We start from the raw sequence: 23,880 nt of genomic DNA, 5'->3' as shown, positions 1-23,880 counted from the left end.
CAAAAACCCTTAGGCCGAATATTTATTTTTAAAATATATAATAACACAATTGCCAATCGAAGTCCGAAAACACAATTTGACGGAAGTGCAAGGAATTTCTACTCACTTGAATAATTATACTAAAACTGTTCTCTTAACTTATATTTACAATATGTACACTATTTACATAACTTGGATTTTCTTGGAAAAACATATGGAGGAATATAATATAACGAGAGACCAGACACGCTTCCGGTGGCTTAAGCGCCACTTCCGTTTGGAAGACTACCTACCCTTTCTTATCTTGCCCAGCTTGAGACTCGGTCGCGAGTTTCTTTTGATTCCCGATTTTGGGAAAGAAGCGGAAGGGACTCTAAAACTTTTCAAAAGGTGCTCGCAAGCGGAAGTCTAAAACGGAACTCGTACGGGTGTGCGTTCTTACAGCAGGCAGCAGCCAACGGTCGTTTTCTTTCACGCATACACACGCAGGTTCTCGTCGATTGCGGTTGAATAGGGTGGTGCGCATATGTCGAGAATTAGGGTGGGCGCTAAATATTTTAATTGTTAGGATGATCTTAAATTTTCAAGCTTGGCTTTAACAAAAAGTAATGTTGAAAAAGCTAAACAATCATCAAAAACTTATGGTCTCAGTGAAACATCTTAGGTTTAACCATGTATCTTTCGCTGTAGATAGCTTTAAACTCCAGATTTTCTCGATATTTGCAGGCATGCCCATAAATCCAATAAAGAATTCTAGATAAGTCAAATCTGGTCAGGATGCCCAAATATTATTCAAAACTTCCCGGATGTTGCCGGGTTAATTCAAACTATTTGCAAAGTCGATTAAAAAACTAACTTTTTTTTTGGAAATTTTTAGATTTTGAAAAATTTTAAATGCTCAAAAATTATTGTTCAATCCTTAGATACGATTGCTACTGCTGTGATTAGAAGAAAACTTGGAATTTCACTTTCCTTTCTTTCTTGTATGTTTTTGGCCATAATTTTGTTCATATTTGCCCTTTTAACCATTTTGAAGCTCGAAGTAAAACAACGCATCATTTCATTGACAATTTTAATAAAACGCAGTCAAATTTACTATGCGCAGCCAAATTGAGCACATGGTAGAACAGCTATGCGTAAGGTATTTTGAACAACAAAACAAATTTGACTCAAAAATATGGTTGCCTGTAAGTTGTTCATTTAAACCACGGATTTAGTAATTTTACTATGCTTTTTTTTGGGTGTAGACAAAAACAGATCTGTCATGGTTTGCGCTAAGCGCAAGCTGTCGCGTATCACACGCGTGTCCGTTAGAATTAAACTGTGTGGTTGAACGATGCCTTTTTTGCCGTATAACAGGAAGTGGTTCGGTGTGCATGCTTCCTCATTTGCGTTATCTAGAGGAACATATGTACGTCAATGGACGAGAGTTGAGAATTGCATCCGCCTCCAGCGTCGCCGTTTGTATAACCTCATCACTAGGATGCTGCTGATGATTCCCGATGGCCTTGAAATACCATTTGGTTACTGTATCAGTGAAGGTTACTACTACACAGATCATTGTAGGTTCCCTGAAAATTGGTCCCGTTATCACAGTGAACGGAGAACCACGACGTGCGATAAATCTCCGAATAGCTAAAATACAGGAGACAGTTGAGAGACTACAGACTATTTCTACATTTACCCCACGAAGTTTAAGGTCACTCCAGGAAAATTTTAGAATAGTGGCATGATGCCAAATTTGGCCTGAATAGCGGAGCCTCGTCGTGCTGCTGCAAGAACGGCAAAAGGCGCTTTTCGAGGCACTCGCATTTGTAGATCTTGCCATTTACTGTGCCCTTTGTCATGAAAGGGTCATTCCTCAGTCCGCAAGAGTAGATGGCCTCCCAAACGAGATATTTGGAGGCGAACTTCGATATTTCCTTCTTCTTAAATTAGTCGTCCACATCGAACTTGCTCTTGCCGGTGAAAAACTCCAACCCCGGAATTTGCTTAAAATCGGCTTTTATATACCTTTCGTCGTCCATCACACAGCAACCTTATTTTTTCAGCTTTTTCTCGTAGAGCTCCCATGCCCGAGTTTTAGCCGTCGATTGTTGCCGCTCATCGCGGTTTGGGAAGTTCTGTACTTTGTATGTATTTAGTTCAGCTCTCTTCTTTGCACTCTGGACGTAGCTCTGCGACATGCCGATCTTTTTAGCCAAATCCCGGCTTGAGACGTTGGGATTTGCTTTAATCATCCGCATCACCTTTCCCTCCGTATCCGGTTCCGGTTTTCTTCCAGCTCCTTTGCCGTTCAACGTCAACTACTCCTGAAACCGCTTCAACACTCTGGAGATGGTTGAATGTTAAATGTTCATTTTTTTCCCAACTGCCGATGCGACAGGTCAGGAAATACCAGGTGCTTGGAGAGAATTTGTTCTCACTACTCGCGTTGGTTCACCTCCATTTTCGTTGAATCGAAAAACACGACTTCGCGCGTAAACAATACAATCAATGAGATAGTGTGCTGGTTGATTTTTACCTAATGGTAAAAAAGTTATGCCCTGTTGAATGTGTCGCAATAATTTCGTGTTCGGTCTTTAAGACACACCCAGCGTTTCACGAGACTGTGACCCTGCCTCACCATGAGCGGTCTGAAGTAATCCACTCCTGTATGAATAAACGGGTTGATGTGCAGAGTCAAGCGAACTGCTGGTAGCAAAGCCATTTTTGGTGAGCGTTCCTGATCTTACTAAACATACAGTTTCTCGCAACTCTTCGAACCACTACGCGTATCGTTGATGGTAGCTCAGGACCAGTAAATTAGTGAGATGATGGTTTTTTAGCAAGATGATAGGATACTTTGTGTCAGGAGCGGTGTTAGGAGCATCCCCTATTCGGCTGTCCATGCGAATGATTTAAATTTTTTTACTGTTCGCATTATACACGCCGTAGTACGAAATAGTCTATTCCAGTGTGTAAAACGAATAACATTGATGAGAGCTACTGGAAGTTCAGCATGGTGTAGAAATGCGGATCTAAGTTCTTCTTCTGGGTGGGAATAACTTTTTTGTATTACAGGCCAAAGTTCTTCAGATTAATGTAGAAATTCAGCACCCGAAAACCAACGGTTTTTCGAACAGAAGCTTGGACCGTTTGGTGGCCCACTTGGTGGCATCATAGCCACATTTTGCCGCCATTTTGAAATTGATGTTTTTGATAAGATCTCCCCTACTAGCAACAAATTGGTCGTAGCGTTGACTGTCTGGGCGAAGCCCCGAGAGAACTGATAAAGAATCGGTACACAGATTTACTTAGTGATCCCGCGCCGATCCTCCGGTGCATAGATACTTCCTTTCAATTAAGTACTCAAGTGTTTCTGACAAATGTTCCATTGACATGCACCCATCAAGGCAGCCTGCAGCTCTGATCGGAACATAGATATTGCTTTCGACGGGGCTACTTTAGTTTTCGCCGGACACAATTTGGGACTCACTGCCTTCTACTAGCTCGTGCAACAAGAGTCCGGTGAGTGTAGAACTGGGGATTTCGGCAAAAAGTAGCGTGGTGCTCTCACTTTGTTTTACGTCGCAAATAGATCATCCTAGTTCGACCCATATTTCCACAGCTCTTGCAAATGGATTTTGCCATGAACGAAAAAATGTGCGATCAAACCAAGAGGGTCAAAAAAGCTCATGACGGTGCGTAGCACTACCCGTTTTATCGGTGTATGGTTGCTGCTTAGAATTTGTTGAATTGAAGGTTGCCTTGTGCTACGAACCTAAACAGGTCTTCGCGCATCATCCGAAAAATCCGTTCTGCTTTCCTTGGGTTGTCTAATCTCGGCACCAAATTCGAATTTATATCATTTTCTGGGAAAAAAACCCCAATTTGTTCAAAGACTTCCGGTGAGTTAGAAAGGAAATTTGGGATTTCAAACCCTCCTAAGGAATGAATGTGTTTGACTTCATTAATCTGTTTTATAGCTTCCTGTTTTTTTTTTTATGTATCGCGGAGAGCAGCATGCGCCAAATGTGGCCACATCCATCACGCCAATTTCTGGCTCTTGTTCAGAATGCACACGAAACAGGAATCTCTGTGTTTGTTTGTCTTCAGCTCTTATGTCCACATGACAGAACAACAGATCGAGCGGACTATGTTGGGCTTTGTGGGGTTGCGTACTACGCCTAGTGACAAGTACCAGGTTTGATCTGGAGCCGTTTTTTTCGCCTCCTCGTCGGTTATCTTGTGCGCATAGCCTTTCTCAACGTACTTCACAATCTGGTCCCTATTCCCTAACTATTTGTTGAAGCACGTAGTCCCTTTGCAAGCGTTTTTTAGGCTAATTTCTCGGCGAACTGCTGTCGGATAAGTGTTGGGGAAGCATCGATACTTATATCTCCACAAAAGGTTGGTTCCGAAGTGACCTCCCACACGTCGCGTCATTTACTGGAGTATTTCCAAAGAGCGCTTATTTCCATGTAAATTTCTGGAGGAAGCAGTTTTTAACCCAACAGGAGAATCTGAAATCTCATAACAAATCACAGGAAAAGTCGTTGCAAACCTACAGGAAAATTGACAGTCGTTTCCTGAGCGATTTTCTGTTCTGAAATTGTCCTACAGGACAAAATCGTCCGACCACAGGAGAAAAAATAGGCGTGCACACATGTTGCTGAACCGTCTTGTATTGAAATTTTAAAATCCGTTCAGAAACCAAATTTTAATAACAATAATTTCCAGATTTTCCGATACACCTAACAACTGTGCACCGCCGAAAATCAACCAACAAAACTGGGTGGTTGTTGTATTTTATTTTTTGGCATTTTCTCATTTATGAGGGACAGTCTAGTGCTCTACACATAAAGAGAAGAACCTAGGTGTGTGAAGAGCAGCTTAAATAGATAAATGCCACAGCTGTTGAGGTGTCAGGCTTTGCAATTTGATCAACCTTTCGCCATTAGATAATCTTATCGGTGTGGCCGGGCGTTGTGCACGGAAACCAAAAACAACAGAAAAAACAACGCCCTGCTGCACTCACCCCGGGTTTGTTTTGAATGATAAGCTACCAAAACGGTGGTTTCGATTTGTTTTTTTTTTCGTTTTGAGGTTTGCCCAAAAAAGGAGATATCACCAAGACCGGCAGCGTGCCGCCCGGTATGTTTTTTGTTGTTGTTGTTGTTGAACCCTTTTCTGCAACGATGACGGTTGAATAGTTTAACACAACTTTTTGATGAATTTTAGTATTTTGGACTTCAGATTTGATAGATTATTTATAAATCGTTTCAATTTTAAATAATGTCTAAATTTAAAAAATAATTAGTTAAAAGCAGATATTTTGCTTCTTCACTTTCCCCAAAAAACACGTTTCATCAAAAAAATATATAGCCAGTCGACGGTGTGTCTAGAATCTAGAATCTTGATGAACTCACCTTTGGTCAGTTTCAGCTCTATCTTCATTTTCTGCGCAGTTTCTTTCCTAGAAACTTTCCTAGGGAAAAGAGAAAGAAAGAAAAATAAACGTCAATATGATTACCAACGCAATACGTAAAGTGGACAACGACACACAGAAGAAACACACGACGTAATATCGCAGCTTCGTTCTTGGTCTCGTGAAGCGGAATGTGAGAAAACGTATTATTTAACGACGTTGACATTGGGTGGAAAATAGCACCCAAAATGTCATAAACCCCTAAATCAACTGTCGTCGTCGTCGGCTCTCACTTTAACGCGGAGGGAGATGAGCCGCGTGAAGGACGGCCGTCACCGAGCTGAGAATCCTCGAATGGATCGTAAACGCCACCAATAATCCAAGAGCATCCCCTGGGTAGAAAGTTTTGTGAAACGATATCCGGTCGCATCACAACAACGATAAAAAAGTGGTACCCGAGCTCAAGAAAACCAGACAATGACCACCAGCAATGTGACCAAGAATTATCAACTACAAAATAGCCGTGACTAACTTTACACACACTGACCTCTAGCATGGTTAAGCTTGCCAGATTGCCCGGTTTTATCCGGGTTTGCCCGGATATTTGATGCAAAATTTCGAGAAAGTCCGGTCCGGCCCGGTTGCCCGGATATTGTGAAAAAAGTCCGGATATTGCCCGGATTTTTTAACAATTTTAATAAAGAAACCAAAAAAAATCAAAGTTTTTGAGTACGTTTCAGTAAAATCGATTATCGGTATGGACATTTTCAACGGTTGTTTCAAATAATTTCGCTGATTTACTTCTATAAACCTTTAAATATTTAAGTAATCCAAAAAGTTGTTGGAAGTCTGCCATTACAATAATAAAATATTAATTTCGATTTTTTTTGCATTTTTTCTTTGCTTTTATATATAATAACACCTAAATTTTGCCCGGTTTTTGCCCGGTTTTTGGATTTGAAAAATTAAAATCCATGCCCGGATTTTGCCAGGTTTTTTTGAAAAAATGCCCGGAATTGCTAGGCCCGGATGGTAGTGAAAAAAATTCTGGCAACCTTAAGCATGGTGAAACTTACTATAAAAACCGGTTTCACCGCTCCATCACCGAAGAATTTAAACCCTTTAGATTAAGTTTGTTTTGAGGAAACTAATCCGGGTCATTAGCTTGAGTTATACGAAGCACAGAGCAACACAATAAAACTACGCTTTAAACTAATTTTATAAAGCATTGGTAGCAGCTGTCATGGAACAAAACAAAAATCCCGAAAATCAACTTTCTGTAACTTCTGCTTTGTAAAATGAACCACAAATCTCTCCAAACTACATGGTAACAATTTGAATGTTAATGAAGTCTGAACCTAATTTTTAACTAAGGTGGTTCATATTTTTTACGAGGAAAGTGCGCAAAAATAATTGTAACGAAATAAATATCTAACTATGAAAACGCATTCTAAGCTAGACAAAAAAGAAAATATAAAAAAAAACATACAAAAATTAAAAAAATATCATTATAACAAAAAAGACAAAATTTTAAGAAACTCTATGTCTTATGATTAAAATGGCATATACTACAAGGCTAAGTCGATTTGATGTCATTTTTTAATTTCCCAAACCCTGGGGTCTAAAAGCTTCGCCTTGGTTCAAAACTCATCCATGACTTTTTGCTAAAAATTTTAAGTAACGTTTACATGAGTAAATTTGAATTTTAGGATTGTATGGAAAAATTGAATATTTTGTACTGAAAAATCAACATCATTTTTGTTTCTTTTGTGGAACATAGCAAAGCAAATGGTACCACATAAGACATGGGAGAGTATATAAAAAAAAATTAAAAAAAATTAAAAAAGAGTATTCGGATACGAGAAGTATTTCCCCGATTATTTGAGACCCCTTCCTCTTTCCAGTAGGAAGATATGGAAGGGGGGCTCCCTTACAATTGTTTGCATAACTGGAAAACTAATCAAGCAATTGGAATGAAATTTGGCACGGGAGGGTATTTGGGTACGAGAAATATTTTTATGATTATTTGAGACACCATTTCCCCTCCTATGGAGATAGGAAGAGAGAGGCCCCCATACCATTTTAACAATACTCGAAAATTTTTCAAGCAAATGGAACGACATTTGGCATGAAAAGTATCTGAATACGAGAAATATTTCTATTATTATTTTAGACCCCCTTCTTTTTCCAGTGAGAGGATAGGAAGGAAGAAGTGGGGCTTCCATACAATTTTCGTTATATATCTCGCGAAAAATTCGAGTAAATGGAACCGAATTTGGCATGGAAGGGTATTTGAGAACAAAATACTAGGGTACTTGATATTTAGTACCACTCCCTCCTTCCAGTGCGGAGATAAAATAGGGAAGGGGCTCCTTTACAATTATTTGCATAACTTGGAACTAATCAAGCAAATGGATAAAAATTTGCATGTGCATGTGATACGATAAATGGTTACATGATTATTTGAAACTCCTGCATTCTTCCATTGAGGATATGGGAAGGGAGGAAGGAGGCTCATACACAATTATTTGCACAACATTTTTGCATGAAAATTCATACATAAAGAATAATAAAAACATGTGATAAATACTAAGAGTATCTCATTCATCGGGTTAAGTTCTTTTTAATTCTTTGATAGACCTTTTTTTCTATTAGAAATTATTCATATAAAATCTATACTTTCGAAAATAAGTCCTTATAGTTCCTAGTTTTTTTTTTGAGGGATCTTGAAGGCTTCATTTGAAAGAAAAACTTTGGTAAAAATGTTAAGGAATAAAAATAGAAGTATGAGTTTGAGGTTAAAATCCGATTTATTTTCCACTCTTGTAAACTCGATACGTTCAGATTTTAGTTTAAATCTATGTTTTTGAAGTACAGTGAGCGAAATAAGAATAGCACCACTATGTGTACGAAAATTTTCATCCACAGTTTGTTCTGAATTGCTCAACGGATAAATCAAGCATGAGTTTACTTTTTTTGAACGTAGCAATTGGCGTTGAGGACAAAAATGTGGAAAAGGGGTGCGAAATAAGAATAGAACCACTTGAGTTTTTCAACACAAACGAGCTTATTTTTTAAAATTTACTGTGTAAAAGCGAATAATAATGCTTTTACGGATTATTTGAATAAATAACTGCATTTTAAGGAGTTTTCCAGAATTCCAAAGGTTTTCATAGGTTTTAATTAGGGGGTTTTAAGAGATGCTCCTCTTGCGTTAAGGAATTTGATATTGGAGCTGTAATTCTTTACCAAAATACTTATTTTCTTCATTAAAATGACGTGAAATGATAAAACAAACATTTGGGATTAATTTTTAATCAGAAAAAATAGGTTGGAAATCAAAAACTTTGATTTTGTTCAGTAAACCACACTTTATTCCAGTTTCATGTCGTAGATGGCAGCACTATCCTGCAGTTAAAAATTTAGTCTCAATTGATTTTCCAGGTTTATTTAGGCCAATATTCATCATTTTGAGGTATTTTCCCATCACAGTTTTGTGGAAGATCACGCTGCAGAAAGCTTTTCCGGATTTGCAAAAGAATCACCACCACAAAAATGTACAACCGCCAAAATTCCTGCTCATCTCAACTTCCGATTCATTTACAAATCATACCAATAATACTGCTAACCGTCTGTTCCTTCAAGCTCCATCGCAAAGTATAACTTTATTCTGATAACCGGTCCAAAAAATTCACTTTTAGTAAGCTTGATGCAATTCCTTTTTTTTTTTGGATTTAGTGATCATAGAATTTCCAAAGCGTGCACACGGTACATGTATTTATTAATTGATCAAAATCATCCAGCACTTCCTAATTAATCCCGGATATTGGAAAATGGGCATGAATTTGGTTAAATGGCAAGATAGTGCTGCCATCTATGACTTAAATCTAGAGAAATAGTGTTTGACTATTAAAAAACATTAGTATTTTTGAATTCCAACCTACTTTTTGGATTCAAAATCAGTCTCAAATCTATGTTTCATCATTTTGCATCATACTTATGAATGTTAATGAAGAAAATTAGTAGTTTGGTAAACAATTGCAGTTCAAATATCAAATTCCTTAACTCTAGAGGAGCATCTCTTAAAACCCCCTAATTAAAACCTATGAAATCCTTTGGAATTCTGGAAAACTCTTTAAAATGCAGTTATTTATTCAAATAATTCATAGAAGCGTTATTATTCACTTTTACACAGCAAATTTTTAATAATAAGCTTGTTTTTGTTGAAAAACTCAAGTGGTTCTATTCTTATTTCGCACCCTTTTTTTCACATTTTTGGTCCTCAACGGCAATTGCTACGTCCAAAAAAAGTAAACTTATGCTTGATTTATCCGTTAAGCAATTCAGTACAAACTGTGGAAGAAAATTTTCGTAATTTTCAATTATTCATATTTTAACAAGTAAAAAACATAGTGGTGCTATTCTTATTTCGCTCACTGTATCTTCAACATACAGTACCGTTTATAATTGTATAGAAATTAGAAGCACGCGCACGGTCACTTCGTCTTTGAACTCCGTTTACTTTTTACCCTGATGATATTTTTTGATCAAATTATCTGCGTAAAATGATCAACTATCACATTATTATAACCCAAAATTTGAGCTTTTTAAAATTGGAGTGGCCTAAGATACAGTCATTTTACGAAAATCGGACTTTTTTAAATTGACCCATTGAAACTGCAATATCTCAGAAACCACGCTACGCTTTTTATTGAAATTTTGCAGAGTGATTGTTGAAATATAAAGTTAGCATGTCTGAAATTTTTGAAAAGTTCTAAGGCCACTCCAATTTTAGAAAGCTCAAATTTTGTGTTATAATAGTGTGATAGTTGATCTATTTTACGCAGATAATTTGATCAAAAAATATCATCAGAGTAAAAAGTTATGAAAGTTCGAAGTCGAAGTGACCGTGCGCGTGCTTCCAATTTCTATACAATTATGAACGGTACTGTACATAATGTTTAAAAACAAACCAATAAAATATATTTCCAACTGAATTTTCCTAAACCCGAAGATAAAGTACAAGCTATTTTATCAACAAAAAATTATGATTTATAATTTATTGAATTTTAAAAAATCCTGTAAAAAATGAATTAAAATGAAGATTTTTCATAGAACACAATCTTGAAAATGAATTCAGATCTTATTTTATAATAGTGGTTGCCAATTGCATGAACAATGTTGAATTTTAATTCCCAATCTCAGAGGACGAGACTGCAATGGTTAAAATCCTCTATAAATAAAGAAAATAAGAATTAGAATTAGAATTCCGAATCTGAATTATGCATTTTTAACTTGACTAAAATTCTGAATTTGAAATCCATTTCTGAATCTAAATTCCAAGCAAAAATTCCAAAAAAAAAAATAAACCGAAAACGGCATTTTATAACAAAATTGTTAACCAGAAATCTCTCATCTATATTGCATTCAATTTTTTATTCGTAATTAAACTAGTTAATCTGAATGAAAATTCCGAAGGATGAATCTCTTATATTTCAATTCTTGATCACCGTTTTGGAACATGCTTAAGTTTCTATTCTGCATAAGAATTAGGAGTAAAAATTTCAAATCCAAACTAATTCGAATATAATTTTGGTTTCAAATGCAAAACCAATATTCTAATCAGGATTTTATCCCAATGATGAACCGAACTGAAAATCAAGAAAAAATAAAGTGGATACAGATTCCAGAATCCGATCACTGGCAACAAATTTTGATTTTTTTTAATATTTGAAACCAGAACATCGGAAGTGATACAAACATAAGCTTACCAGATATTTTTCGCACTTATCCGGGCAAGGCACACCAGGGATTTTTTATCCTAAAACGCCAAATCCGGGAATTTGATTTCTAAGTTTACAACCCAAAATCTGGGCAATATTCAAGAAAATTTGAAAAAGTGTTTTTTTCATCGCAACACATCTGCCAGTTAATTGGATAAAATTTGCTGGAAAAATTGTTTTCGACGCAAAATACATAATTGTGATCACGCAATTTTTATTTTTTCTGTGATTTTGCAAATAAAGTGAAAACATTCGGCCAAAATCTGGGCAATCTGGCAACCTTAGCGAGTCAAATCTGAATAACTTAAGTAAGATAGCGTTTTTCAATTACAGTCTTTAACCCTTCTTTTCATAAAGTTACAAATTTTTCAACTATGAATGTATGGAAAAAGTGAAAAATCGTATTTTTTTTCTTGATAGAGTCATCATTTCCAACTGCTAAAAATGATTTTTAAGGAAAAATAAAAAATCATGAAACGAAGGGTTAAATATCTATCAACAAGTGAGTCATTTTTGAAAAAACTGTAGAAAAATTGTGGACCTGGGGTAAGATTTCTAGGTTTTAGCCTCAGTTAGTGTCGAGATTGTTATTCTTGATTCATTTAAGTCGTTCATCAAAATATGATGAAGAATTTGAAATTTCGAGTTTAGAGAAGAACATTTTACTTGACATTGTTCATGCGGGGATTTAACCCTCAAAACCCCTCACCCGTTCCTACGGCCATGCTAACAATGTTTTATGTTAGATCGTGGGCTTTGGAAAAAGGAAAGTGTGGAGAATCCATACCCATAATACATACATACATATTGGCATAATATAATTACTCAAGAACTTATAAAAACACAGTAAAATTTTTAGATCTCAAAAAACAAATTCAAAGATCAAGTTTCATTAAATAAGATGAAATTGTCTTTGTACTGCAATTCGAAATTGGTTTAAAATTATGCCTACAAAAAATATTCAAATTTCTATACACCAAGGTTTTTTTTTACATGGTTTTTTTTACACGGATTTCGCGAATTAACACGGTTTTTGAGAGAAAATATTCTTCAAGTCCTTTTCAAAGGAAAACATTTAGAATATTTTTGAAGTTGGGAAAATCTTAGCTCTGAGACTAAGAACATGATACATGAGACCTGAGACCTGAGACTTGAGACCTACGATATGAGACCTGAGATCTGAGGCACGAGACATGAGACCTGCGACCTAAGACCTGAAACCTGGGACCTGAGACAAGAGACTTTAGACCTGAGACACTAGTAGCTTGTCTCAGGTCTAAAGTCTCATGTCTCACGTCTAATGTTTCATGGCTATTGTCTAATGCCTCCGGTCTCATGTTTTATGTCTCATGTCTCAGGTATCAGGTCTCTCGTCTCTGGTGTCTGGTCTCAAGTCCCAGGTCTCAGGCCTCATGTCTCATGTCTAATTTCTAATGTTTCATGTCTCTTTTCTCAGGTCTCATGTCTCATGTCTCAGATCCCGTGTCTCAGGTTTCGTGTTTTATGTCTTAGGTTTCTAGTCTCAGGTCTCAGGTCTCATGTCTCTGATCTCATGTCCCTGGACTCAGGTCTCAGGTGTCATGTCTAAAGTCTCAATTCTCAGATCTCAGGTCTCATGTCTCTAGTCTACAATCTCAAGTCTAAGGTCTCAAGTATCAAGTCTCAGGTCTTAAATGTCATGTTACATGTCTTATTGTTTAAAATTTCAGAGCTGCAGAATTTTAATGGTCTTTTTTACACGGTTTTCGGGAATTAGCACGGTTTTTTTTACACGGTGTAAAAAGAAACCTTACTGTATTTTCATCTTCATATTTTCAATTTCATTTTTTTAGGCAAAGCACATCGTTCCAGCTGGTTCCATATAAATTTATTGGAGTTCCAAAAAACGCCCAAATCCAAAAAACGCCCAAATCCAAAAAAATCGAATTCCGGCAATGGATTTTTTTTTCAGCTTTACACCAGATTTCGATTTCTCATGTTGTTTTAAGTCATTCAATAATAAAAATAAAACTTTCATTTTCCCATTATTTTTGTTTAATTGGTTTGATTTGAACATTTATGAATTCGTTTCAGGTTGTTAAAGTTTTTTTTTATTTTAAAGTGTCATAGGAACTAGGATTGTTACTCTGTAGATCTTATTTTGAATTACTTTTATTAAAAATGAAATAACACAAGACACGATGACCAAATAAACTAAAAATTGCCTTGGTGTCTTCGAGTAGCTGTAAACTAGATGAAGAACAGTCAAAAGCAAATTAGAAAATACAACGGTTTTTACATGAATAACTGTATATATTTTTTTTATTTTTTACGGAAAAAAACAAAGCATTTTTTTGTGAATAAAAAAACATTAATAATGTCTTATTTAAATAAAATGCTAAACATTTTTTTTCATATTTTTTGCGCCAATAACACTAGGGTAGGGCTGCCATCCCTCTTGCAAAAGCGGGTCATGTCCTACTTTTTTGTCGAATGTTCCGCTGTCCCGCTTTTTCCTCAAATTGTTCTGCTTTTTTTTCTTGAAAAACTTGTACATAGTTCTTCGTAACTTACTCTATAAAAAATCAAAAATTAATACACAGAAAAGCTTTCAAAAACTTTGTTTACCTAAAATAGGCAGCATTTTTCATATTTCATATAAGACAATACTGAATAACTCTACTGTCCTGTTTCTGATTTAGTTAACTGTCTTGGAACACGTTCGAATCGTAAAATATCGTTGAGGTTGCTTCCAAATGATTATAGATCTTAATTTTTCGCCGGAATCTAATTAAACTGCTTTCTATTGTACACCACCTTTTCAGACTCAATTTTCCAAGGTACATAATGATGAAAATTTTATTGAGTTTTCAATTTTTTAAAACAAATTTAAAATACATTTGTTGTTACACGATGGTTTTAGAGGCGATATTAATCCGCCGTTTACATGAGATATTTTCTCTTAAATAACGTATTAATTCTCGAGAACTGTTGAAATTAAAAGTGCTTATGGCAAAAATCAAGGAAAATAGAAGTCATGTGAAAAAAAAACAGAAAAATCAATGAATGATGTTTGTATATACAATTGAACTATTATTTTTTTTAAGGAAAAAAAGATTTTTATAAGAGTTTCTCAAATGTCCCGCTTTTTTCGTAAAATGTACCGCTTTTTTCTGCAAGTATCTGGCAAGCCTACACTAGGGAATAGCAATTTTGGTGCCCGTGTTTTAATAACAGATTTTGAAAGATTTGGCGTCCTGAATTGAAATCATTTGTCAGATTTGTTTTTTTTTCTTGGGATTTTAACGCCTGGACGTTATTCATCCCCTATCAGATTTGTTTACCACTGCTAGTTTATACGGCGTATTGAAAATTCAAAATATATCAGATTGGAATAAATTGTATCTTTAATAACTGTAAATCTGTATGAAAACTAGAAATAGAAACTGATGTTGATTTTTTTTTTATTATCCTTGATTCAATTATGGATTCAGATCTTTCCCAGATATTTTAGTTCAGAAATACGCTTTAATAAAAAGTAAATTCTACAATTTTTAGAAACTTGAACAGATAAGATAACAATTATTTTTGACATCATTAAATAAAGTCTGTAAGTACTTGATATCGAAGATTTTAACTCATTTATTGAAGACTGCAAAACGATTTGACTCATGCTTTAAGAGATATCAAAGATTCCATGAAATCTTTTTCAAATTTTCATCAAAATTCTAGTACTTTGCAGAATCGAAAAAAAAATTAAAAATAGACAACTTCTAAAACTTTTTTCTCATAATTTAAAATAACTTGTGGTCTTCAGGAAAGTTGATCATTGAATTGAAATCAAAATTTTTGTTATGTTCTACAGTTTTTAGGGAAGTTGTATTGTTTCGAAGAGAATAGTGGCGAAAATGTTCAGATAGCGGGCCAATTTCCTAATCTTTTAGAAGTCAGCTTCCTACTGATTTTATATGCTGGGCTAACTTACCACAGTATATAAAATTAGTAGGAAGCTGACTTCCAAAAGATTAGGAAATTGGCCCGCTATCTGAACATTTTCGCCACTATTCTCTTCGAAACAATACATTTTTGTTTTTTTTTTCAAATACTGTGGCTAAATTTAAAGGAAGTTATCGACTATACCTTTTGAAATCATGGAAATGTTTGAAGATTGAAATTCAAAATGCTGTTCCATAAGTCTCAAAATTCTAACAAAGCACACTTTCTTTCTCTGAGTCAACCAGAGCCAGTTCATCTGCAGGACTTAGTCATGTAATTGGCCGAATAAAAAACGATAGGTTCGGGGATTACTCATCACAAAAATCCACCCACCCGTCGTTCACCTTCTCGTGAATCCTCCTACCGGGTAATCAATCTCGGGTACTACCCCTTTCTAGCTAGTAGGAACAAGTAGGTACAACAAAAACAGACCAAAATAGCCAATAAAAAAAATAGAAGAGTCATGCAAGTAGAAATTCGCGCATACCTTCTATTTACTTGCGGTCACGCTGTTTGGCTCGAGTTTTCGCACACCTCTCTCACTCACAGAGTTCAGCAGGTCATCGTGTCAGCAGAGCTCTAGGGTAGTGGCAACCATTTCACGGAATCAGGTTCGAAATTATTGACAGCAAATTTGATGGACTCAACCCCACAAACGCATCTACCCTACAGAGTGAATTTATCTTTAGATATATTTTTTGCTGCCGCCTCCCAGCCATCGTTTGAAAGCAACCCGACCATTTGTTGTTTGATTACTACTCGTCACTATTTAGTGGCTTTCCTAGTGGTACCCGGTAACAACATGCAATGGTTTAATGATTGGTTCCAACTTTCGCGTGTCATTCTTGCGTTGTGTTGTAATGTTGTCGTCGTCGTTTTATTTATGGTTCAACTGTTTCACAATTTCCTCATTTACCTACTCGACTCGGGCAGCTTTGGCAAATTGTTCACAATTTCGTCGTCGATGGGCATTAGAGTGTGTATGACTTTTTTTTCGAGTTCTGGTTGTTACCGTTCCTTTCATGCAAAATTTCAATCAGAACGAGGAACAATTGTATGCTGAAACTCCCCGATATGTAATTATTTGGCGCCTTCGATACTTGGACGGTATAATTCGAACCGCCAAATCAGGAAGTGTAAATAAATTCTGTTTGTTTTAACGATTGAACACATCGTTGTCCTTTTGAAAAAATAAAGTTATAAGTTACAAATTAAGCTTAAATTATAAAAATGACGTAGGCAACAACAAATTAACACAAAAAATCACACATAACATGACGCAGAATGTCGATCATTTTCATTTTTTTGTCGTTTTTTTCAGATTTTCATTTATGTTATCTTTTTTACTTGATTTTTGTCTTTTCTGCCTATTTGGACTTTGTCTTTTATGTATTTTTTTCATAAATTTTTTTTTCATAAAAAAATTAAATCCGAAAGATTTCGTTTTATTCAACCACGGTATCGTGGTTTCGACGATACAGTCGGGCTAAACAGGTAAATTTTTCCAACAGTGATTTTTTGTCAAATTTTGCAAGGTTCGCAATACCGACGAAAAGTGGCAAAATTAAACAGAAAATGATTAGATTTTTGTCATAACACGGAAAATAATAAAAAGGTAAAATTTACCGAGATAAAAAGGTGAACGCTCGTGAAAGCCAAAAAGGTAACTTCTACCTCTTCGAGGTGAAACTCACCTCACAGCGAGGTAAAATTTACCTGAATCGAGACGGAAAAAAGGTACAATTCAAAAAAGGTGAATTCAAAAAAGGTAAATCTTACCTCGTAGTGAGATGAAGTTCACCTGAATTGAGCTGAATAAAAAGGTACAATCCACCTAGAAAAAAGGTGAATCAAAAAAGGTAAAACTTACCTCGTAGCGAGGTGAAGTTGACCTGGATTAATCTAAACAAAACGGTACAGTTCATCTTGAAAAAAGGTAACAATTTGCCGAACCCGTTTATTGGGGTTAAGCTGTTTTGTCATTCAGGAGCAAGTTTTGCTTTGTGCCCAATATGTGAAAATCGGAACAGAACGGCAAATGTTTTCTAAGATTTCTTTAATAGTGCTGGTTCTCGTCATAATACTTTGCTTTTGTTACAGATTGGCCGACATTCCGGAACATCCCACAGATCATTCCGGAAAAGCGGACCTAACCGGATCAATCGAAGGAGAAGGATATGAATGTGAAGGATTGCAAGAGGATTCAGCGGCCAAGGTTCCTCGGAAGAACTCGAAGAAGGTGACCGTGAGGAAGCAACAATAATTTTCTGCATTCCAACATTAATTATAATGGTAAAAGTCCCTATTATCTTAAATAAATACCAATTCTTGAACGAATTTTGTTTTATTTTTATTTAAGAAACCAACCAAACCCAGTTTACATTTACCTTTTAAATCAGAGGGTGGGGTAACGGTAAAGAAGTAAAATAACGGTAACGGTAAAAGGTAAAATTCACCTTTTTGCTAGGTGAATTTGAAAAAAATGTAAAACTTACCTTTTTGCTAGGTGAATGAAAAAAAGGTAGAATTAACCGAGAAAGCTGGGTGGAAAAAAATCACCTCGCAAAAAGGTAAATTTTACCTTTTTTTTATTTTCCGTGTAAGTTCCATGTCAGTATGATCTGTGGTGAAAGTGTGAACAGACTTAAAATTTCAGTAATTCAATCTTGAAATTTTTAATTTATTCAGATTACGTTGATACAAATTTGTGGGAATTTCAGTAGTTCAGTAGTCAATATACTTCAGGGTTAATAAAATATAAAAAAAAAATTAGTATTCCTTCTTATAAGTTTTTGACAGCAACTCGTGTTTTAACCTTCCTTAACGGTTTAAAAAAGACAATTAACCGGTTAGTGCCATATAAATCAAGATTACTGTTTAAGCTGTATCTTCAAAACTAATGAACCGAATTTGATAAATTATCTATACCACTTAGGAATCGTCTACATGTTCACTACCTATTTGTCAAGAAAAAAAACTATTATTATTTTGTTGATGTCATAAAATTGAGCAAAAACAAATGAGCAAGACAAAATCGTGAGAAAAAGATGACGTTTTTGAACAAAGATCGCGGCCATGCCGATTCGAATAATGAAAATTCACTATGTTAACTAAATTTTGGTTTATTTAAACATTCAATTACAAGCAAAAAAATTGGTTTCCGAAATCATATTTCATAAATGGAAATACTAGAAAAAATAAACAATCAATGATTTTTTGCTTGGAAACCATTGTTTTTTTTTAAAACTTATATTTACAAAACTGGGCTGAAAAATTATTTAATCGATAAATACCAATGGAAAAAAAAATTGGAGAACGGTTGCTATGAACCGAGTGAATTTTAGGAATTATGTTCGTCAAGTTATGTCGTGAGACGGAATACTATGTAAATAAAATAAATAACCAATGGAAAAAAAACTTAATTTCATTTTTTGTGATATTTTCATCACATTATGAACCGCGAAAAACATACAACGAGAGATTTTACAAATTCGCTGAGCCATATTTCAACATAAAATGGAATAAATATGCAGATTTCAAATACTTGAGTTAGTTGAAGTGTTTTATTTGATTTGTATGTATGTATGTATGTATGTAAGGGTCCCCCATCGGTAGCAAGGTCCTGCCTTTGTCTGTGTGGCTTGGCCTTCGAATTTCTTCTAGGGCTTCCACGGTCCGATGGTTCGTCGAAGAAAGGCATCACAACCTCAGAAACCTACAATGGACGGTTACCCGTGCCGCTTGCAGTAATTTCTTTAGGTTATCCCCAGATGCATTCCTTCTAAAAATACACAATGGTTATAAAATATCTGCTGGAAAGGAAAATTACTTAATATATTTATTTAATATACAGTTTATTAAGATAAAAAATCTTCGTTAATAAAAGGATACGGACCTGAAATAAAAGTTGTTATTAGGCCTGTTTATATAAATGTGTATAAAGTTTTATACTCATATATGAAATGGTGATAAAATACTATACAAAAACAAAACATTGACAATTTACGAATGTTCAACATTGTTTATCCATCTATTGCTAAGATGAAAAAATAAATTTTATTTTGACCAAATGGACTTCAAATTTTCTACAATCAAAGGGGTATAAAATACCAAAATAAATAATCGATTGTGATAATTGAAAATGTATGCTAGGGAATGAAATAGAATCCGTTATCTGTTGGTGACTACATACTGAGATACTGCGACACACAATTTTGATTATTTAAAATTGTTACCTATTCCAAAAAAAAACATATGGGTACAGAATGTATTCAAAATCAATAAAAAATTAAAAAGGACGATCAAAATCCAAATATTAGAAAATAGAAATTTTACTCGCATAATCCACCCACTTACAATCGAACGCAAACGGATCACAAAAAAATCGAAGCAGGCCGCGGAAAACAAACGCTTCACCAAGTAACAAATTCATTCACGCCCACATGTTAAAACCTACGGAGCATCCTTTAAAAATCAATTCACTAACACACCAAACTAACCACACACAATAAGGCGCCATATTGTCTGATTTTGGAAAGGATTATTAAATATGTACCTAAAACAAATTTCAAAATAAACGTTAAAAGTAATATTATGCTTTTGTGCGTAGGAAGATAGAAAAGAGAAATAAAGAGAGGCAATAATATGGAAGTTCCTCACCGAGTTTTTTGGTTTTTGGTTTTTGGTTCCTGCAAACATCTTCCATCGATGCTTCTTGCTGACATGCTCGGACATGTTGGAGCGGGAAATCAGTTTTCACTTAATCACTTCACATTTTCGCCAAAAAAAAAACGCACACACATCCCCCCAAAACTTTTTTAATTTAAACATTCTGACCTCATTAAACCATGACATTAAACCTTCCCGAGTTGAAGTATTTTATTTGATTTCTTACAATATTAGGCTGGCAAAAATTTCAAATCCTTCTTTTGTCACTCGGAGTTGGAATATCGCGGGGGGGGGGGGGGGGGGGGGAAGGGTGAGGGGAGGGGGGTTGTATATAAGAATTCAATAAAATCAAGAATACAAAAGGTGAAATAACTGTCATCTTCCACAATTTTTTTCGGTTTTGTCATCTTTAGGGTATTTGAATTTTTTTTGTCGAAATTTACTTAAATTACTTCAAACTTTATTTATTCCCCCCTTCGGGATTTTCGGAATTTCGAAGGGGTGGGAGGAGGGTGGTGACAAAAGAAAAAATTGATATTTGTTTCAGCCTCACTTAAAAATTAAATTTAACATTTCAGAGTAGTTGTGCTCATGGTAACAAAAAGCGTAAAGTTAAAGTCGATATACCTCAGATCTGGTCCTCATTATGTAGAAATTCCATGATTTAATACTAGAATTGGTCACCGTATCAGTCTTTTGAGCTTGAGCTTGAGCTTGCTATCAACTACGGTCCACCTGCGGCCCCCGCGGGCCAATGGCATAATGGTTGCACTCCGTGATTGGTTCGAGATAATCAACATTGCACAATGAACCAAATGAAAGGTGCTGGGAACATGCATCACAATCTCACTGCACAATTTTGAGAATCTCACTTTAGCATAGGAACCAATAACGACGCCGGCCAAGTCCATGTAGTCGATAGGAGGAAGGGAAGTGCAGCACATGTGGAGATATGTTTAGCAGAGGCCGGCTGTACGCCATCCCTCCACAAATCTCCACGCTGATTGTTTGAGGAAAAGGTAGTGTGACGTGGAAGACCACCTAAGCCACTTGAGACCTAAGCTCCTGATATGTTAAAACTTCTACGTTTCCTATTGAAACTCCTGATAAATCCTAGAGGTCTTTAAAATATATTTATTGAAAAACTAGCAGACCCGGTAAACTTCGTCTTACCATGTTAAACTTGGCGTCCATTTTCCATTTTTTTCGCTGATTAATTTTAAAAATCATTAAATATTGAGTTGTTAATCATTTCGCATTTTAAACTTGTCCTAGACTTTTTTACATTTCCCTCCTTTCCGTTTACTCGAATTTCTCCGCTTAACTCTATCGAATTGTATGTTGATAATATATATGTTTCATTTATTGTTTACCATTTAGTTTACTTATTCTGCTATGTCAAGTTCCCATTGAGGTTTAAATCGAATTCAAAAGTTTCTCATTAATTGGAATTTATTGTGAATGAAACATTATGGAAAAAGAATTTTGAATATCAGGAGCATTTGCCCAATACTCTGCCAAATGCAGTATCAGCGCCCGAGTTGCTTTGGGTGGTATATTTTTTTAGAACTGAAGAAATGAAAACACATTAGAGAAGATTTTTTTTCTAACCATTTTCAAGCAGCTTTTTGTTCACTATCCTCACCTTTGGAAGCAGTTTTAATTAATATCCACATTTTCATCAAAATTATGACCGTTCTTTTTTATTTGTTGGAGCAAATTAAATTCCTTTGAACATTAACCAAATAAATCATAAAACTATTGGTTTAGAAAGGAGGAAAAAATATGTTCAGATTTTCTGTTATTCAACCGAATTACAGCTTTTTTTTTCTTTTTTATCCTAAAGGAAATGTCTGCCAATTCAAACCATTGTTTTTAAAGATTCTAACTGAAGCATTGGGGTGTTCTGATTCAAAAATTTCCTGAACAGTGCTGGAGGTGATCTTCGATTTCCTTTAAGTTTATGTGATATTTTCAAGATTTAATAACATTTAATTGGAACTCAGGTTTTAAAAAAATAAATAGATCGAAAAGAACTAAACTGTTAAGGCTACGATGATTTCATGAGTTCATTCTATTTTCTGGAAATTTTAATGTAAATATACCTCGAAACCTTAAAAACATTCAAGTGTATTTTTTTATCATAAATTGTAATTTTCAATAAAGAAACATCGGGGCTAGTGCAAACGGATATCATCACAGTTCAACTTTCATATTCTTTAAAAAAAAATCTAAGTATACATGTGTCCCATTTATTGATGCAACTGAAAACACATTGCTCTTTTTCAGATGCGTCAGTGCAAAGACTTAAAATAAAATATTAAATAAATTAAATAATTACTCAACTTTTATTTATATACCTGCAGTTTTTCTCCAGAAAAAATAATACTTTGTACTTCAATTTCACTGAATACTGTTTCACAAAGATATATCTAATAATTTTGAATATACCCTTATTACCCTTTCCTGACCATTTGGGATACCCTTTCTGACCATTTTGGAGAAAAAAATCTTAAAAGGTATATGTTTCATGGCTAAAAGACGCGTTGCATTTTGTTTCACCGTGTGAAATGACAGGAGTTAAGATTATTTTCAACACTTCAGGTCATAATAAAAACTTATAAAAAAAAAATCTGCTTCTGCTATCAAGAAAAAAATGCTTCTGGTACATTAATCACAAAAAAACTTTTCAACAAAAAAGCGGATCTAAAGTCTCTTCTATGTAGCCAAAATATGTTAAACAAAAACACACGTTTATGATAAGTACGCACTACTTGAATCCTGCGTAAACAAACAGTGAATCTGTAAACAGTTTTTAAGTGAATGATTTAAAAAAAAAGTTGAGTTTATTTAGTCAGATTGTATATTTGGGCCCAACCATTTATGAATGAAGAAATAATGTACACATTTTTTGTAAATGTTGAACGTTTGCACTTGCTCTAGTGTACCATTTAATTTAATTTTTTTTCTTATTTTATTGATAACTTTCACTTACGCTTGGAAAAAATCAAAAAGTTCTTTGCATTCGGCCTTTAAATAAACATAAATCCTATATACCCCATTTTAAAGGACAGGCTGTTCGAAAAATGTGTCTAGGCGTATTGGATTGTAAAAATATTGTGTAAATCTTCCCACTTTCCTTTTTTTAAATAACCCCAAAGAGACATACCAATATTTCATATGCATCAGTACTAAATTCATGTATTTTTTACAACAATTCCTTCTTTAATTAACACAAATTTAAAATAGTTTTATTTTTTTAAATCGTTTAAATGGTTTAGATTTGTTCGGCAAAATATTAATCTGGGTAACATAAAGGCGTCATTAATTACCATGTGCTGAACAAATGTGCTGGGAATCATAAAGAAAAATATCACATCTAGGCTTCACAGCGCCACCACATGCATTGACAGTATGCCTGGTTGAGAAAAACGCGGCCAAATGTTCCCACTAACCAGTATGCTATGCCATGGTTACTATTCTCTCGCGACGTTTGCCCGCGACGCCTCGACCATAGAGACGAAAAACAAACCGCCTGGCGCCCAAAGTAATGAAAAAATGGATGCCATGACTTTTATTCCATTCAAAAAACTACAAATTTAATTATTACGGACAACTGATGCGACTTTGTGTTGTTTTTATTCGATATAAACCGATTCGCATGGCTACAGAATATTCTAAAAATAATTTCATTCGAATCGTTTGGGCCATTTCGGAAGAGTAGTACTACAAACACCGTTACAAGAGAATTTTATATAATAGATAGTAAACTGTACTAAGGCGTAAAGTTTTTTGTTACTGTATAAGATATTCCAAAATTATTTTTTAATAATTTTAAAGATACCACACATGTGAAATAGGTAAAAAAAATAATTCGTTTTTAATTGGTCACCGTATCAGTCTTTTCATTATTAATTCATCACTATAGGTTGGAAATAAATGTAATTGAACAGAATGGATTTTTTTTCATCAAATTCCTTGATCCTCATGGAAATTTAGTTATAAAATCATTGAACATTGTTTTTATGAATTTTTCAAATAATCAACAGTGGTCTGTAAAACCAA

The 23,880-nt window shown here is 34.8% G+C and overlaps 1 protein-coding gene across 11 annotated transcripts in view; it reads right to left on the bottom strand.

Moving 5' to 3' along the window:
* LOC129738025 (protein phosphatase Slingshot) overlaps nt 1–23,880 on the bottom strand; it is an 83,275-nt gene that overhangs the window by 16,201 nt on the left and 43,194 nt on the right. For 10 of the 11 annotated variants that reach the window (XM_055729215.1, XM_055729268.1, XM_055729251.1 and 7 more), the window contains one exon: nt 5,391–5,449. The exons of the other annotated variant lie outside the window; for it this stretch is intronic. The gene's annotated coding sequence lies outside the window, so the exon portion shown is untranslated. The remainder of the gene's footprint in view (nt 1–5,390; nt 5,450–23,880) is intronic. 11 annotated transcript variants of the gene reach the window in all.

The sequence above is a fragment of the Uranotaenia lowii genome, chromosome 1, assembly GCF_029784155.1.
Source record: "Uranotaenia lowii strain MFRU-FL chromosome 1, ASM2978415v1, whole genome shotgun sequence".
NCBI classification, from domain to species: domain Eukaryota; kingdom Metazoa; phylum Arthropoda; class Insecta; order Diptera; family Culicidae; genus Uranotaenia; species Uranotaenia lowii.
Note: the sequence above shows the minus strand (reverse complement) of the source record. Positions and strands in the feature narration are given on the sequence as shown.